The sequence below is a fragment of the Coloeus monedula genome (genome assembly GCF_965178545.1).
Source record: "Coloeus monedula genome assembly, chromosome: 1".
Classification (NCBI taxonomy): domain Eukaryota; kingdom Metazoa; phylum Chordata; class Aves; order Passeriformes; family Corvidae; genus Coloeus; species Coloeus monedula.
This window is the reverse complement of record NC_138781.1, coordinates 114,360,826-114,378,691: the sequence shown is the minus strand read 5'-3', so window position 1 is coordinate 114,378,691 and position 17,866 is coordinate 114,360,826.

Below are 17,866 nucleotides of genomic sequence, written 5' to 3'. Positions count from 1 at the left end.
GCTGGGATCACTTCTGACAGGTACTGTGGTAAACATCCCTGGTTGTTTCTCATGGTTTTCATGAGAAGTGAACTTTGTTAAAGCAGTAGTAATTAAACTTCATATGAAAACAAATATACTATTTTCATTCATTAGTGCATGCTTTAAGACTTTAACAATTAATTCCCTTTTCCAGAAAGTAAGAATCTTTATTATTTTCAATCAACTTGGACTTCACAGATACCCAGTTTTGTGTCAATTAAATTTTTCCAGAGTTGTAAATAAGTATAGTTCCCTTGGTAAAAAAAAATGCATTGATTTTGTTCTGTTCATCAGACTTTAGGCCCTTTCTTTTTCATTTACTGTCACTTAAGCACAGAACTGGGAACTCAATTTTTCTACCACATAGTCTGTGGTTCACTTTGACAGCCTACACCAGATGATGACAGAAGAATCTGTAACCCAGATTCTGAGATTTTGAGTTTAAGCAACAATTAGGACTCTAGGACCTCAGAGCTTAATAAACTGACGGCCAGGTTTCCCTGGGAGATCATAAGGAGGAGCAGAGCTGTTTTGCATGCCTGCTGGATTGCAAAAAAAAAAAAAAAAAAGAACAGTAATTTTTAGCACTCAGGAACAAAGTATCCCATTCTACAAAAATTTTTTTGTAAATTTTTTTTGGTAAGAGGCTAAATAAAAAATTCCTAAAGAACTAAATTTCAAAGACAGCATGCATTAAGTGTAATCAAGGACAGGCAATGAAGTGCAAGAGCATTCCTTAGCTGTTTGGGTGTGAACACAAAAAAGAAAAGGTACTTTTTATTAGTGGCTGGTGATAAAACAAAAGGCAACAGTTATATGTTAGGGTTTGTGATCTTCAGACTGACCTTAGGAATACTTGTCCATTATAAAGTTAGAACAGTAGAGAAATAAATTATCCATAGAGGTGCTTCTAACACTCCACTAGACAAAGCAACAACTGACACAGTCTAGTATTAGATATAGTCCTAATTTAAGCAGGAGGATGTCTAGATGACTCTTAAATGTTCCTTCCAGCAAATATTTGTATGACTCTGAAAATGTGTGTGCATAGAAACCTGTTTGAAGACTTTCAGAATCAAAATTAGTCACAGTAGCATGAGCAGAACGATGGTGTACAATCTCTTTTTGCCCTTTGCTATGTGCAAGGTCATCTTCCTTTTCACTGATTACTCTCTCTTACATCCTTTCACTTTCAATTAAAACCTTCTTTTAAAATTCTTTTTTTTCCACCACATCTAGTTCATCTACTTGCTCTTACCTTTCACACTTTGCAAAGCTCTGAGTACCCCTACCTATTTGTTCTCTGACTCTAATGAGTTGCTCTTTGACATTTCCACTCCGTCAGTGATAGTAGCCTAAACTATTCACTTGACAGTTTTTGCCACAGGAGTCTTAGCACTTTTACAAATAGAGTGCACTCCTTGAATTAGTGCATAAAGCCATTAACCTCTCTTCTTTCAATTCCCATCTTGAGACCCATAGGATTTGGAAATGGCCAGCTGATAATGGCAAGGTAAAAGGCCAATGGGGACTGCTGATACCTATTCTTAATGTTTACAATGTTGTAGAGTGATCAGGTTAAATAATACCATCATAGATAAACTTTACTAAAATTATTATAATCTTCTTATGGATCCTGTCCTCACCTTCTGTCTCACTACAGATTTGCTGTCTACTTACATATTTTCTTATCTTTCAAGCTCTGCATTCTAGGAAGCATGCTTTTAATGGTCTTCATAGACTATCATAGAATATCCTGAGTTGGAAGGGACCCAGAAGGATCATCCATGTCCAACTCCTGACACACTACTTCACAAAAAGATCCATATCTCTTTTCAACTATGCTAAACTGATGAGTAGAATAAGCTTCAGAGTCACTATTAGTGTTTAAAAAGTGTTGTGTTTAAACAGTGTTGTTTCATAAATTAAGAATCATTCCAGTAACTGTGGACATAATTTAAAAACAATTATTATGGTTCAACAAAGAAATTGAAATATCTAGAAGCTTTTTATGGAGACCAATCCATTGTTACTCAGAAAAAAAGGCCCTCTGTGTTGACAAAGTATTCCAAAGGACATACAGGTTACCATATACATTAAAGGAAAGGAAGATAAAACATAGTATAAACCAGACTGAATAGTAATATAAAATCTGCATAAATGCAGTAAAACTGGATAAAATATTCACAACATATTGGACTCGTTTTTGAGGGTGAACTCATTACCAGTCTTAGATGACAGGAAGGTAAGAAAGGACCTGCACACTTGTCAGTAAAGATGTAAGTTGGATTGTGACTTGGCTATCTGCTCTGAACAGCAGGAGTTCAAGGGAACAGTATCCCAGGAGACCAGAGAAAAAGTTGTGGCTTGGAAGTTACAGACCTTCCTGGATTTCTTTTTGCTCTGGTCGAGGTATAAGTCACTTCATTCTTCCACATAATTCAGGCTATTCCTCTTAGAGCATATGTTCAGATACACACAATATTTTTGCCTCCCAAACTTCCTGCTACCTGCTGATGTGCCTGCATATAGAAAAATTGGGTGCAAAGTCCTTTTTGCCTCCTCTGAGGAAAGACATGTTTCTTTTGAATAAAAGAGTTTATTTCCCATAAAACAGATATAGTCCACACTATGAAAATTTAAGACTCCCCTGGCTTAAGAATACAGTGATTGTTCATTAAAAAAATATACTGGTAATGTTGAGAAACCCTTTGCTTTTACTTCTTGCTGAAGTTGTACAGATTATGAGAGCATAGAGAAAAGTTCAGGCAAATATGTTTTTTACCTGCATACAGCCTCATCTGGTCATTTGCTAACAAATGCCATTAATATCTGGCTTTTGTGAAATTTATGGTGACAGAAGATAAATTTCTCAAGGTTTGGTATTGTATATACATACCATTTCATGTAATGGGTCTTCCTCCTCAAACTCTCACTACATATTTTGAAAGCTTTATGTACAACTCATAGTTCTAAGAGAAAAAGAAAATAACAAAAAGAATAACAAATCCAGAAGAGTATAATTTACAGAATAAAAACTAATTAACACAACAGAATTTACAAAGCCATGAAAGATTCTCTTTTGATTATTCCAAAATTATGGGAAGAATCAAAAGAGCTACAGTTTCAATCACCTAAACTCCTCAAGACCCATATTAGATGCTGAGTGTTATTAAGACAGATGTCTGTAACTGTGTAAATTCGCTGTGATGAAGAAGTATCTGAATAAGCATGAAATTAGTCCTGAAATATTGTGAAATCCTGCACTGTTAATATACCCTGAGGAGGACGTTACAGCTGAGGTTTAGATGTACTTATATAAAACTCCTTATCTTGAAGCTAATGAAGAGATACTGACAGTTTTGCTGCAGTGTGGAGTTTCTAATGACTACAGATTAGTCATTTTCTAAAGCAGCATTCCCCAGTGATTCCCCACCCCAAAAATCATAATCCAAAACACGCAACAGAATGTCTTTAATAATTAAAAACCCCAAACAAAAACAAAACAAAAACACAACAACAAGGAAAAACCAAAACAACCCCCCAGTCCCTCACATCTTTATGTCAGGAAAGCTGGAAGCATTTATAGTTACATTCTCCACAACAAAAAAATCCAGAGATGACAGTGGATTTAGTGAAGCAGCCAGTTAATTGTTACGGTGAGGGTTTTAATTTTCTTTTCTATGTAAATCACAATTGAGGAAAGCATCTGCCACCTCTGATATTTCCTGTACAGTAAATTTAAATGGATTAATCACCCTGCTCGTTCTGAAGTTCTGAGTAATGACAGGTACTTGCCAATGGTCTGTGGAGTCCCTGGCTCATTGGTTTTTAGCTGTCTTGAGGGAATTGGTGAGGCTATGGAAAGATTTAAAGAGAAATTAAAAAATAAATCACACTTAAACATTTTTTTCCCACCCATTTCTACACCCTATCATCAGAAACTGATTAAAATATTTTCTAGGAGACCAAGTGGGTTTGCTAGCAGATTATTGGGATAGCATTTTACTTGATCTCAGCCAAATCAAGATTCTTATGTTGACTTTGCACAGGAACATTTTTACCAGTACAACAGAATTCCTTAATTCCTTAATGGCTGATATAAAATGTCTCAGTCAATATCCATTTTTCCAAATAATTTGTGTGATTTTTGTGTTCTATCCACTCCCATTCTTGAGTTCATGGAAATTTAGCAGCTCCCAGAGTCCGTGTGAACAACTCACAGACAACTGTCTTGCCTTGTCATATGGTACCTTTCACTTTCTTTGAAATTCCTTTAAATCCCATAAAAAAAGACAGACTGGGGCGTTCAAAAGATGGAACGGGGTTGGTAAGCTGTTTTCAGAGTCTTCCCAGTGCTCATTTTACAGGTAAACATTGTAGTTGCCATGGGGTCTTGCACAACTTTAACAGTGAGAGAAGATGATACAAGAAAAAAATATCCCTTTTAAGGAACATGCTGCACTGCTTAAGGGAAACTCCTGATCCACAGAGAGAAAATAAGAAACTGGGAACTAGAAAACATGATATGATTTACTTGTAAGAAAATCTTTGCCTTTCTAAAGACAGTACATCAGGCTCTTGTGCTTCTGAATTCTTTCATCATTTTTAAAAATATCTTTGTGATCCTCATATTCCTACTTTCCATTTCTTTTCTTTTTTAAAATTGATTTTTGCATTTCACTGCCTTAAAATTTCTTTCACATAAAATTTGCAATTGTTCATTAATTGTTTTATTTAAAAAAAACCCACAACAAAACAAAAACCAGAAAAAACCCTGCTCTATCAAGAGTAATTTTCTAATATTTCTGTGTGGTTCTTAAAGTGAAGAGATTTTTTTTCTGTGCCTGAGCTAAAATTAATCATAGTGAAGGCCTATAAACCATTAAAAAACAAATGCTGCCAAAACTCATCAGCCTTGCAGAACTCAAATGATGAGAAGATAAATAGCTGTTTTGGTGAGATTAGTTGTATGTTGAATTAGTTGTTTGTAGGAAAGAGAGAAAAAATCTGTAAGGTGAGGTCACAAATCTATGGCTGAAATCTCTTCTGCTGTCATTTTCTAAATGAATCATTGATTTAAGCAGCTATCTATTTTACACCTTGTGCTATTTCACAGGCTGCTTAAATCAATGATTCATGTATACCAGATTGGAAGACAGTAGCTATTTCTTAATATAAAACTTTTTCTTTTTAATTAAGAGGCAAAACACTTGTTAATGAATTTAAAATGGACATGTTGCTACAAAGAGTGTAATGACCACAGATTCAGATTCCTATCATTGTCCCAAGAAAAAACATCCTTGTTTTGCAGGAATATAATTTTGTCCATGTCATGCTCTCTTAGCTATGTTCAGATAAATCAGGGATGCTTCACAGGAAGGACAGCCAACTGCTTCATTTTCTTATACCAGTGCCAACAAGGATATGCAGCTTTTTATTCAGGTTGGAAGTACAGCTAAAAAAATATATATAGTTATTTGAACACAGAGTTTATAATATATAATATGGATTGAAGGGTATAAATTATGTTGATTTTTCTGCTGGGTTTGTCAGTACATGAATAAAACAAAGAACAACAGTCTCCATGGCAGTAGTGTATTATTTAATCCAGACAACATAAAGACTGGCTGATCAGACTATGATCATGTTTCTAAACCATAACAAAACATTATTTTTTTATTTCTCCTCAGAAATCCTTTTCAAAAAAATGTTGTAAAAATATAATCTTTACTGTCAGTGTTACATTTGGTCTAACCAACCCTTTCCTTTCAGTGGTGGATGAACAATGGCATTTTCTCTTCAGAAAGTATTCTGAAGTGGGATATAAATGAGAAGATATACTGGATTAGTCAAAGCAATGGTTTCATATGTAATCAATGCAGTAAGTGAATTTGGGCTATTCTTTACAGTCAGTTTTGAGTATGATTGCCTATCTTCCAGCTCATGTGTCTTTCTGGACAGGTGTATGATATACACCTACGTAAACCATTGATAAGACCAAAAAAAACCCCTTGGAGTCTGAATTATCTGGATTCAGGCAGACACAGAATTTCATACTGGTTTTGTCAGCCAGGCGCCAGTAGCTCATGACTGTCACACCACATACCAATGAACCTGTCATTTGAGTAGGGATAGGTCTGAGCTCTCAGTAGCCCATTCCACCTCTTTCCCTGCCCCAGGTCTGTGCCTGAAGAAGCATCTCTCCAGACCTGAGGCAGAGTGAGCATCAATATACAAACAGCTGCTAATCTTTCAAGGGAATGGCTGGTGGTGCTAAAGAAGAGCTTGAGCCAGGTGTCCTGGGTTGTGCTCTCTCTTATACATAATATAAATACTTTTATTCTAATATGCATATTACCTGTGATAATTCTAGGTTAGAAATAACTAAATATATGGAAGTTATCTGTGAATTTTTCAGCAAGAAAGCTGGAGAGAGAAGCTGGGAGTATAAAGCCATATAGCTCAGTCTGATTTTATTGAGATAGAAAGAGCAATGGGGAACAATGTAAGATTCCACTGACATAGGACAAGGATTTGGGAAAGCTACAAGTAACATTATTAAGACAATTTAACCGAAATTTTCTCTTGTTAAGTGGATTACAAAAGAATAAAAGACAGCTACAATAGTTTTGTAAGGAAAAGGTCAAAGGTGTAAGGATGAAAACTAAAGGAGTTGAAAAGAGAAGAAACCAAGGCTGAAGAATCTGTGACTAGTCTCCTGATTGTGAATTTCCTTTCAATGCACAGCTGTAGAAATGTAAAAGCTTTAAGGCTTCATATCAAGCTAGGTTTCGTTTTGCTCTTGTTTTTCAGTCTGTGAGGAGAAGAGGCTGCTGTCCAGGCTTGACTCAGCCCTTCGGCAAGGTCCGGCTCACAGGGTAATAGAATCTGTGGGTAATAGGACACATCACAGCTCCTACACACCCACTATCCTAAAGGGCTGACAGATGGTGCTTACTGTTTCTGTCCATCTTTGGTGGTCACCAGATGAGGTATCCAACATCTTTTATGTCTCTCTTTGTTTCTCCTGCTTGTCTCAGAAAGAAGCATCCAGAAGGGGAGCTCCTAAGCAGAAGGTATGTATTGCTTTTGCTATGCTGCTGAGCATGGCACTTCTTGCTATAAGCTTCTCATGTGTCTAATATGTTTAGGAACCATCTAACCTTTACTCTCTGGGCTTTTTGGTCTTTGAGTGCTTTATATTCTCACGTTCTGCATTTAACACAATGTATCTCTGATTTTGATGCTCCCAATCCTTCTGTTGTAGAAAAAAGTAATAATAATTACAACAATTTTTCTTCAAGAAATTACTCTTTTAAAAGTAAAATATGAGTTTCAAAGAGTTTCTTATTATACAAATACTGCACCTGTTTTCAGCTAAGAGCAGGATCACAAATGCTATGATTCAGGGAGCAGAGAAGAGATTCAGGAAGTTAATAAAATGTGTTGATTACTTTATGAAGAAGTTGCAAGCTTATGAATCCTTAACAGTGTGCAATTAGCGACTACCAGTGAAAACACACCCTCCTCAGGACATCAGCAAATCCATGGATTTCAATAAAGTTACAACTAAACCAATTAACAAGTGAACACAAAATCAATTATTGTGAAACAGGCTAGAACAAAACAATGACAAATGCTAGTTTTAAAGCAAGAACAGAAAAAACCCCAACGTATTAGCATTTCAAACATGTATTAACAGGCTACATGTATTAAAATATATAAGAATGATAGATCTTATACAAAGATTTACATGTGCATAAAAACACATCTTAAAATATGACATTTAAAACAAACCCCACAAAAAATTCTACCCCAATATATTTGAAGATTACTTCTCTTTTATCTTCTTAGGTATTAAGAAAGACCTCAAATTTGTGGCTTAAATCAAAGAAATGCTAATTAGACAATGAAAAAATGTTTCTTTATCTTTTAAGACTTTTAATTTTAGCTTTATGTAACAGCAGCCCAACTTACAAACAGAGGAAGCCAGTCATGAGAACATATGATGTACTGCAGAGCTCATAATTATTCCTTAAAGGATAGCACACAGAAGCTTTCTAATTTTTGTAATGGGGGGGGGTTCACAGAAATATCCCATGCACACAGCCTCTGGACATCTGAGTATACGATGTCACTAGTTCAACATAAATACAGTCTTGCTCTTAAGAATGATGTCAGAGGACCCATTGTTCATGGTCATTGTTCATGGTCAAGCTGCTGAGACTTCACAGATAGGAGTCCTCAGATTCCTGCTATTTTAGGAAGCTAATGGAGAGAGTCAGAGACTCATGGCTTTGTAACACATTGCTCCTGTTGATTATACTTCTAAGGCTAGGTGGCAGCATTGTCAACTCTCATGATTTTTATCATAAGTTTCCTAATATTTGGTATTTTCCTGAAAACGCCAGCTGTCAGAATGCCAAGTTGCCCTGAAAAACTCTGTGTTTCTTTAAAACTGTGTTTTTAATTGTCTGATGGTCAGAAACATGGCTGGAGCTCAAAAAAGAGGGATGATAAAACTGGAGGGGGAAGTAGAGTCTGAGGATCATTTTATGCAACCAACAACTAATAGCATAATTTAAATCACTAAATAAATCACCTGCAACATTGAAATAAATGATAGTGGTAACGAAAGAATCCTCCGGTTCTCCTGTCAGAAATTGAGAGGCAAAACCCAGTGCAGGTGGAGAAAAGCATTTCCCTCTTTTGTTCTCAGGATTAATGGTTATTTTTGGGCTGTCAGCTAAAGACAGTTATCTTATATTTCCAAAGAGCTTTATCAACTTATCTGTTCTTATCCTTTTTCCACTTTGCCCTATTGTCATTTTATATAAGATACTCAAGTCAGAGATCATCTATTTTTATATCGCTGCCAAACGCCAAGTACAACTCCAATGTGAAATAAATAAATAATTACAGTATTAATAATGTCAAGTATTCATTAAAAACACTATCACAACAACCTTCCAGGAGTAAATTCTTTTATACTTGTAATCAGTTATGAAATATTCATTTGTTGTTGATCCTGTATACAGCAGTTAATTTGGCAGTAATTACGTGAAGAAAGTTACTAAAAATACACAGTGCTTAAATACTTATGCTGCTACCAAGCTCACAATTGAATTATGAGATATCCCCTACTTAACATATTTTAGCTTTCAGTTGAATATGTAATTTAGATTGCATTACCTGTATTTTTCAATTTCTTTAAATGGCATTAACCTTTCTTTTACCCACATTAAATTTGTTCACTTCAAATACAGGAAACTCATTACATGGTAAAATAATTCATGTTATAATTTATTGATATAAACTCTAAGCAGGATTGTTCAATTTTGCTTAAATTTACTGTAGAAGAAAAATTCTGCACAATCTTACAGTGGAATTCTAATTATTCTATATTTTCTTTGGATTTGTTTGGGAGTATTGTCAAACACAGTGGATTTTTGCTACCTTTCCACATTCAACATTCAGTTGCAGATTGTGTATTTCGTCTTTGGCACAGCGACTCTAGGATTTTGTTTTTCAGTCTTCAGCTTGTAGACACCTAAGAGCAGTTGCAAAGTGTGGATTCTAGTATAATTTAAACCTATTGTGTACTAATTTTCCTAAATTCCTGTCTCAGAGGGCCATGGATTAAGCATTCAGGCACTGATTTTTAGAAGTATTAATGATAATGACTTCTCTTTATAAAAAAATAAATTGAATTGGCCATTCTATGTAATTTAGTGCAAACGCTTGCTATAGATTCTATTCTTTAAAAATATACTGTGCAAGTTGTCTATATTGAATACAGAAAGCCAAGGGAATTGAAAATTTCAAGGAATTTATGCTAATTTCTTCAGAAAATCTGTTTTCCATTAAATATAAATAAATACGTAAACCAATATAATATGCATATGTAGGTATATGAAAGTTGTTTTTAATATGATACAATTTTGCTCACCGATTTAGATTTTCTGCCAGGCAAATTTAAATGGCAGATTTAATTTCAAGATGCTCTGACCAAAAGCAGAATAGTTAATTTTCTTAAATTAAATTTACTTCGCTGTTTCAAATCAACTTATAAACAAATAAGCTGTATTATCCTATTAGTACATCAGATTATGGACAGTGCTCTCATAGGCCAAACTCTGATATGGGTAATAAATTCTTATAGTGAAGTTTGAATTTTCGCCTGATTAAGTTTTTTGGCATATGGTGCAACGCACAGAATTCTCAATGAATGTAGTGAACTCTGGAAAACATTAGAACAATGCATATATTTTACATGTTGATTTTCATAAGAAAACATTAGAACAATGCATATATTTTACATGTTGATTTTCATAAGAAAGTACATCTTTTCTTAATGCAGTTAAGTGTTGCAGCGGGGATTACTGCAACAAGTATATTTCAAACCAGGAGTCCCGTGGAAACCGAAGTATATATGGACAGATTCGTGGTAGATGTTTCAGAGATGTTTATTTCTCCAGCCGCATGGCCGGGGCTCCGCTCAGGAACTCCCCGGTCACAGGACCCCAAGGGTCCTTGGCGTTATCAGGGAACCCAAACCAACCAATGGGGAATGAGACTGAGCAGGGGCAGGGAGACCCCGTGTCTCCTCCCCAGGGCCCCTCTCCCAGGGCTCCATGGCAGGGGAGGAACCCCAACAGTTAAGGGTCAATAATAATGATATATCTAAATTGTCCAACTGATTCATAAACTCACATATAAAGACAAGTGTAAACTGCAAATTGTGTTCAATTATCTGGTTTATTGTAACAGTAAAGGAAAAATCACTTGGTTTGATTTTAATGTGCATAAAAGCAGATATGAAAAGTATTAGACTTTTCCACCCAACATATACAGCTAGTTTAAAATATAAATATAGGGTATATTTAACGCACTGTGTGTGTGGGTTCGTGAAGGGTAGCTGCATTTCCCTGAAACATCCCTGGCAAAGGATTGTTCTGGTGGGTGCAGTACAGCACTCCAGCAAGCTTACTCCTTTCACCCGCGTGGCTGTAGGGTGCGGACTCTCACACACACACACTCAAGGTGGATAGCTCAGCATTACCAGAAGCAAAGAATCAGGAGGGTTCTGCCATATAGCATGTATGCCACGGACAAGATTTACTGCAGCCTGCCGCGAAGGCAGACCAGACACGAACTTCCATATACCTGGACAACCCAGTGTCCAGGGTTTATGTACAGGAGCAGAGGGAGCATCAGAACCAATGATCTGAGGGCACGGGGGCGGTACAAAACCGGGACTAGGGAAAGGGGGCCAATGGAGAAGTTCTGGGGGCGTGCAGGGTAACAAGCCAATCAAACGGACCAAGTTTGCCTAGCACCAGAAAGCCTGACAGAAGAGGCTTTTCCTTTCTCACCCTGATTTTAGGGGGTGTTCTTAGACCTTGGAATTGGTCCACCAGTAGGCCCCTGCTATTTCAGGGCTCCTTGGCCCCTCAGCCATCACAATTGCTGGCTCTATCACCTCAATGTATATTAAAGAAAAAAAAAAGAAAAATAGGAATGTGAAAATCTAAAAATAAGTCTTATGACCCTCTGTTAGACTTGAGTTTGTTTGTTCAAACTGTTTACCTAATTTTTTTTTTTAAGGGAGAAAAAGTGTGGGTTGGTGAAATAAAAATGTTCTGAGCCAGGTTCCTCTCCATCCTCTGATAGAACCCTGGAAATAATCCTAGAAATGTCAAATTCATGTAATACACTACCTAAAGATTTTCAGCTATAGCATGCTAAAATAATGTTGAGGTTACTTTGGATGCAACTTCTGGAAGATACCCAGCATGGAAAAGGCAGATGTCTCCCTTACTCTAGTATTCTTTCCCTTCAGAGTAGCAAGCACTGACCATGTACGTCTTGCAGTTTAAGATATATACCTCCGCAATTAAATTGAGATAGATTTTAGATGTTTTCATCTCCTACCTCAAATACCCGTCTGTTGAGCTGGACACTAATTATCAGCCACCCAAACCCAAGTATGCACCAGGGACCAGCAAGGTCAGCTGCACTACAGGATTCAGGGAGCTGGGAGTGAGGAGCTGGGGATGGCAGCACAGCTGAAAGCACTTTGCAGTTAGAAGTGACTACATAAGGAAGAAATCATTAGCACTTGTATTGAGTTGGTATGGCTAGGTTTTGAGAGTGGGATGGCTACAGGGGCAACTTCTGTAAGAAGCTGCTAAAAGCTTCCACTACATCCGACACAGTCAATGCTAGCTGGCTCCAGGACCTACCACTGGCAAATGCTCAGCTCATTGGCAATGCTGGGAGAACCTCTGGGGTAACATATTTAAAAAGGAAAGCAATTTATTACACAGAAGAAAATTGTAACCAGAAAAGAGTGAGAATATGTTAGGGCAACAACTCTGCCAACACTAAGGTCGGGGAAGGAGGAGAGGGAGGAGGTGCTCCAGAGACTCCCCTGCAGCCCATGGTGCAGACCATGGTGAGGCAGCTGTGACCCTGCAGCCCCATGGAGGTCCACAGAGGAGCAGAGGTCCATTTGCAGCCTGTGCAGGTCACCAGAGGAGATGGATGCCTGAAGGAGGCTTCCTGGTAGGACCTGTGGACTGTGGAGAGAGGAGCCCAAAGCATAAAGTGTGTGGGCAGGACTTATGATCCTGTCGAGGGGATGCACTGGAGCACCCTCTTGCTGAAGGACCGAACCCTTGGAAGAGTCATACTGAAGTAGGTTATGAAGAACTGTAGCCCAGTAGGAAGGACTCACACTGGAGAACATGGAGGGCTGTCTCCCCTGGGAAGAACCCCATGCTGGAGAAATGGAAGGAGAAAGAGAAAGTAGCAGCAGAAAAAAATGTGTGATGAACTGACTCTAACTCCTATTCCCACCTCCCTTCACTACTGGTGGTGGAGAGAAGATCAGGGATGAAGCTAAGTTCAGGAAGGAGGAAGAGGGAAGGTGGTGTTAAGATTTGGGTTTATTTCTCATTATCCCTGCTTTTATTGCTAACTAATTCAATTAATTTCCCCAAGCTGGGTCTGTTTTGCCCATTTTAGTAATTGGTGAGTGATCTGTCCCTGTCTTAACGCAACCAATGAGCCTTTTGTTGTATTTTCTTCCCCCTGTCCAGCTTAGGAGGGGAGTGATCGAGTGGCTTGGTGGGCACGTGGCATACAGCCAGGGTCAAACCACCCCACAATTTAAACCATCTCAGTACAACCACCATGCCTTTATAAAAATCTTCACCAAACCTCCATAGAGCTGTTGGCCTTCCCTATATGACATAAGTTTGTGTGGTTCTCTAGAAGGGTGTTGACTTAGTGGATGTCATTCAGCATCAAATCTTTACAGACTGCTCTTTGAGAATAAGTGAAATGAAACAGATTTTGTACTTCTCAACACAACAGGACAGCCTAAAGGAGAGACAAATAATTTTCTTTCTTGGAGATGGAATGTAATGAGGGCTGTGTTGTTAAGTTCAGGTAGTCCACTGCACTGCCTGTGATTTTGATCGCTCTTGAGACAAAGTGTAATAATAGGCTTATGAGAGATGAAAGGAGGAAAAGGGTATGGAGCCTGAATATCAGCAGTAACTGCCTAATAGCCAGAACATTAAGAGGTTTCAGGTTTTTATTTTAAACATTAAACCAATGGACTAATTAAGCAGCACATAGAGATTGCTCAAGGGTTTCAGTTTCACGTGTCACATAGGCACCGTAGGACAAAACAATTCAGAGTATACTGCAGGGAACAGCTTAGCATTAGAAGAAGAGAATGATTTTGTAACCTAACTCTTACGACTCCCTCATATGCTGATTTCTTTGTGCCAGTGGCAACTCGCCTGAGTAAAAAGGGTGAAACAACCATGGGATTTGGTCTAATTTCCTCTGTAGTTGTCATTTTCCAATCTAGTGTGAGTCATCACAGTCTTTCTCAATAACTATTGCTCTTCATATACCCACAGGACAGACATACTAAGACACTTATTTTTAACTATATTCTTAGGTCATGGTAAGCCAGTGATTTAATTTCATGCTCCTTTCTCCCCCTCCCCTAATTTCTAATGAGCTCAGTTTCTATTTTCTATCTATATTTTAAAATGCCTGATTGCTTGTTTGAAGCTGAAGTGACGTGTTTGGACAATGGAGTCTGCCTTCCTTTCTTCCTCCAAATCTCATTAAAAGGAGGAAAAAATAGATGCTGCACTTGATAAAAATCATATCTTTTTTTGCCGCACTTGATAAAAATATTTTGTCTGTCTGGAACACACAGGAGATTGCTCCATTTTGTATGAGGTTGAATAATGACCTATAAATTGTAACAAATGAAGGAAAATAAGCTAACAATGGATTGATCTTAGAGGACTTAGAAATTTTGAGAGCGATCTACTGCCTGACAAATTTGCTACCAGTTTGTAGTAACACAGAGACCAAATGCCATTTACTATGTGTTTAAAAAACGTGGTATTTATAATTTTGGCTATTGATTTCTATGGTCACAACATTGAGCTGATTAAAAAAATAGATAAGCTTAAACCATAGCTTTAGGCGTGAAACACTGCCTGAAAAAATTACATCACCTTCTAAGAGTATCTAGGTTATCAACTGAGAACAATTTAATATGCACCTAAACAAAACCTTCTCCTAAAAAGTAAAAAAAACCCCTTGTTAAGTTGTTGCTAAAACTCTCTTGTATTTTTTCTTTTCTGACAAACCTTTCCTACTTCTATTCCCTACTTGGGTGACATCTCTGAAAGCAAGTTTTTGACTGTAATTTCACTGATGCTGAAGGTGTGATACTGAACCTCATTTTGGAGCTTCTCATTGCTACATTGGTACATCTGCTGGGGTGTTTCCTTTAAGAGGAGACTTTTCCTTTGTGAAAGGAAATGTTCTTTCCTTGAATAAGATTCATAATTTTTCCCAGACAAACCATATCACTCTAACAATTTGATCATGGGACATGAAGTGAATTTGAAACCTCTTGAAATTCTACTCAGATGGCAAGTCCTTTCAAGATCAGACAAAGGTTCACTTTAAATATAAATATAATGTATATTTTAAAAGCATTTGTGTCCTGGGTTGCAGTGTATTCTATTACCATCCTCATGAGCTGTTGAAACCAGGTGGGGCAATGTTTTTTTGCCTCCTCCCTCCGGACTTTCTGTTAATGGCCCATCATTGTCTTGCCGCATGACTCAGAGATAACTCCCTCCGGACTATCTTCTGTTAATGAGCCTAATCAACACTTGGCCTCATGACTCATTATCCTATTGTGAGATGCTCCACCCAGAAGGAAGAACCAAGCATTCCATCCTGGATATAATTTGAGATTCAGAACACCAGAAACACCTTTCTACTGGATTCCCATAGGACAGGAATTACATAGCCACCACTGGACCTTCCAAGGAAGAGCAGACCCTTTCCACTGGATCACTGCTTCAACAGAACCACATCCATCACTTCAGGAAGACTGCAGCCACCATGTTATCGGACTGCTACCACCACCCTGACTAACACGGTGTCAGGTTGTATCCTGACTGTCAGTTTGAACCAGTGTTTTCTGCCTTTTTTAAAAATTTCCCTATTAAATTGTTATTCTGACTTAGTACCTCCCACTGGTTTGTTTTCAAACTACTACAATTTGTTATAAAAATTCCATTTTCCTAATCACATGTCCAGCTATTTCTCTTCTGGTTGGATTCAAATCTCTCAATGCACATATTTCTGCAGAAAATAGGTATAAATGAAGAGAGAAGGAAATAGCCCAACTGCTTTTACAAAATTGTGTCAGTATGGCTTTGAACTTTCATCACATTTTCCAAAATGCTAAGAAGATGCTCACATTTCAGTGATCTACATAATATCACTTCTTACTTTAGCAGGTCCTGATAGGTGCTCTGCACACAGCAGCTTGAATTTCCTGATGGCTTGACGACATGTTTTTGGCCATTATTGCAAGGGCTTGACACACTCAAGAGGCTGATAAGCACTGAGGCTTTACAATGAAGAATGACATTATCAAGCAAGTTGAAGAGGAGCTGCAGGCAATTTGGTTCAGTCTTACATTACTCAAAAAAACCCCAGGCGCCTGGAGCAGATCTAATTTGTAATTTCCAAACAATATGTAAATTTACCAACCGAAAGAGAAGCAACCACACAGGACATAGAAAGAATGGTTGAACCGGGTAAAAAAAGCTGCCTACTATACTTCCAGGTTGTGGAGATGTATCAAGAGGGTAGAAAGCTGGTTCTATTTCTGTTATAAATATGTGTCATGTCAGAAAGAAAGAGAACATTCAATAGAGTCTATGGGGTGTTTTGCATCTCCATTAGACAAGTGATAGCCATATGGTGTAATCTGAAAATGAAAAGCCCTGAAAACATGCTTGCTTAATTTTTAAACCATGGGTTTACACTGAAATAAATGTTATTAGCTAAAATAATGCTAAATATGAAGGTGTTTTTTTTTTTTTTCCTATGGATTTAACTGCAATAAATACTTTCTATACAAGTGGGTTGTAGGGAATAGCTGTTTGTTTTTGTCCACTGGCAGTATAAGTATAGAGAGAGGAATTTTTCCTTACTTGTAATCATTTTCTTTTATCTTTAGTAAAGATTCTGCCTTGGGTCTTTCAAAATAATTCTGACAAAGCAGTGGTGGCCAGAATAGTGAACAGCTTGCTCTTATTTTCTGTGCTTTACTAGTTCCACATTACAATGGGAAATATTAGAGATTGCTTGCTTCTTTGTTCAAATTTAAATCTAACTCCTTCAAATTGAATTTGGCCTAGAAAGAAAAGACATGTGTTAGCCACATCTGGCCTGGTTTCAAAACATAAAATTGAGTTTCTTATCAATTAGTACCTGATATGTTATCTATTTATATGGTTAGCCAAAAGGGAAGAAACATTGCAAAACAGTGTGCTGTTATTAAAACTACTAATTTTTTAAAAATCATACAGATGGAAAAAGAGCACTGGGGATCCTGAAACTGAGTAAGAAACTGTGGACCTAAATATACATATCCTTATATCTCAGGTAGGTCAGGTCTCACCCTACACTTGATTTTTCCTATCGGAATGTATATTATGGAAATGAAATGCGAGGTGGGTCTTTCCCTTATACAGGTGCAGCCTAAAGAAAGAATGCAGCCCTGTGCAGCACAGAGAATTTTTTTTAAAGTCCCTCAAGATACCTTAATTCCTTTTGTGTCCTTAACCCTCCATCAGTATTGGGCTAGGGATTATTGAAAGTTTTTGAAGAGTGTTAAGAGGGAGTCAAATATTAACAATAATTGGGCAGTGAGATTTAAGAACTTTTACCACCTCAAGATGGTCCCTGGTTTCTGAAGATCTCTGTGGGGAGCAAGAAGAAACCTCTTCCCACCCCAAAAGAGGTAAAACTAAATTCCATCAGTGGAAACATGGAGTGTTCCCAAGTGGTCTTATAAAATATGCACCTTTGTGCTCCAGCTGTTTCTCAGTGATCTCTGTGCCATGCATTTAGCCTGTCCTTCTGAGCTTTCACTGAAAATCCCAAAAGTGGCAGCATCACTGGACAATGAAATCAAAGGTGTCTATATGCTGGGGTGGAGGAAGAGTCAGAAAATATTTTCTAAGCTCGTGAAATGACACTGAACTTTTTTTCTATTTTTTTGGTAATAGCTTTTTCTTCATGGTAATGCCATGGTCATCTAGACATAAGGGTTGTTAGAAGTTTACAGCCCCTTTGATCAGCTTTAGTGCATGCTATTTTTATTGTACTGATACTTAGAGAACATTTTATGTCTTAACTGTGGATACTGAGAAGTCAAAATTTTCTACTTTGGTAAGTATTTTGCAATCTGATTTCATTCCACCATAAAGCT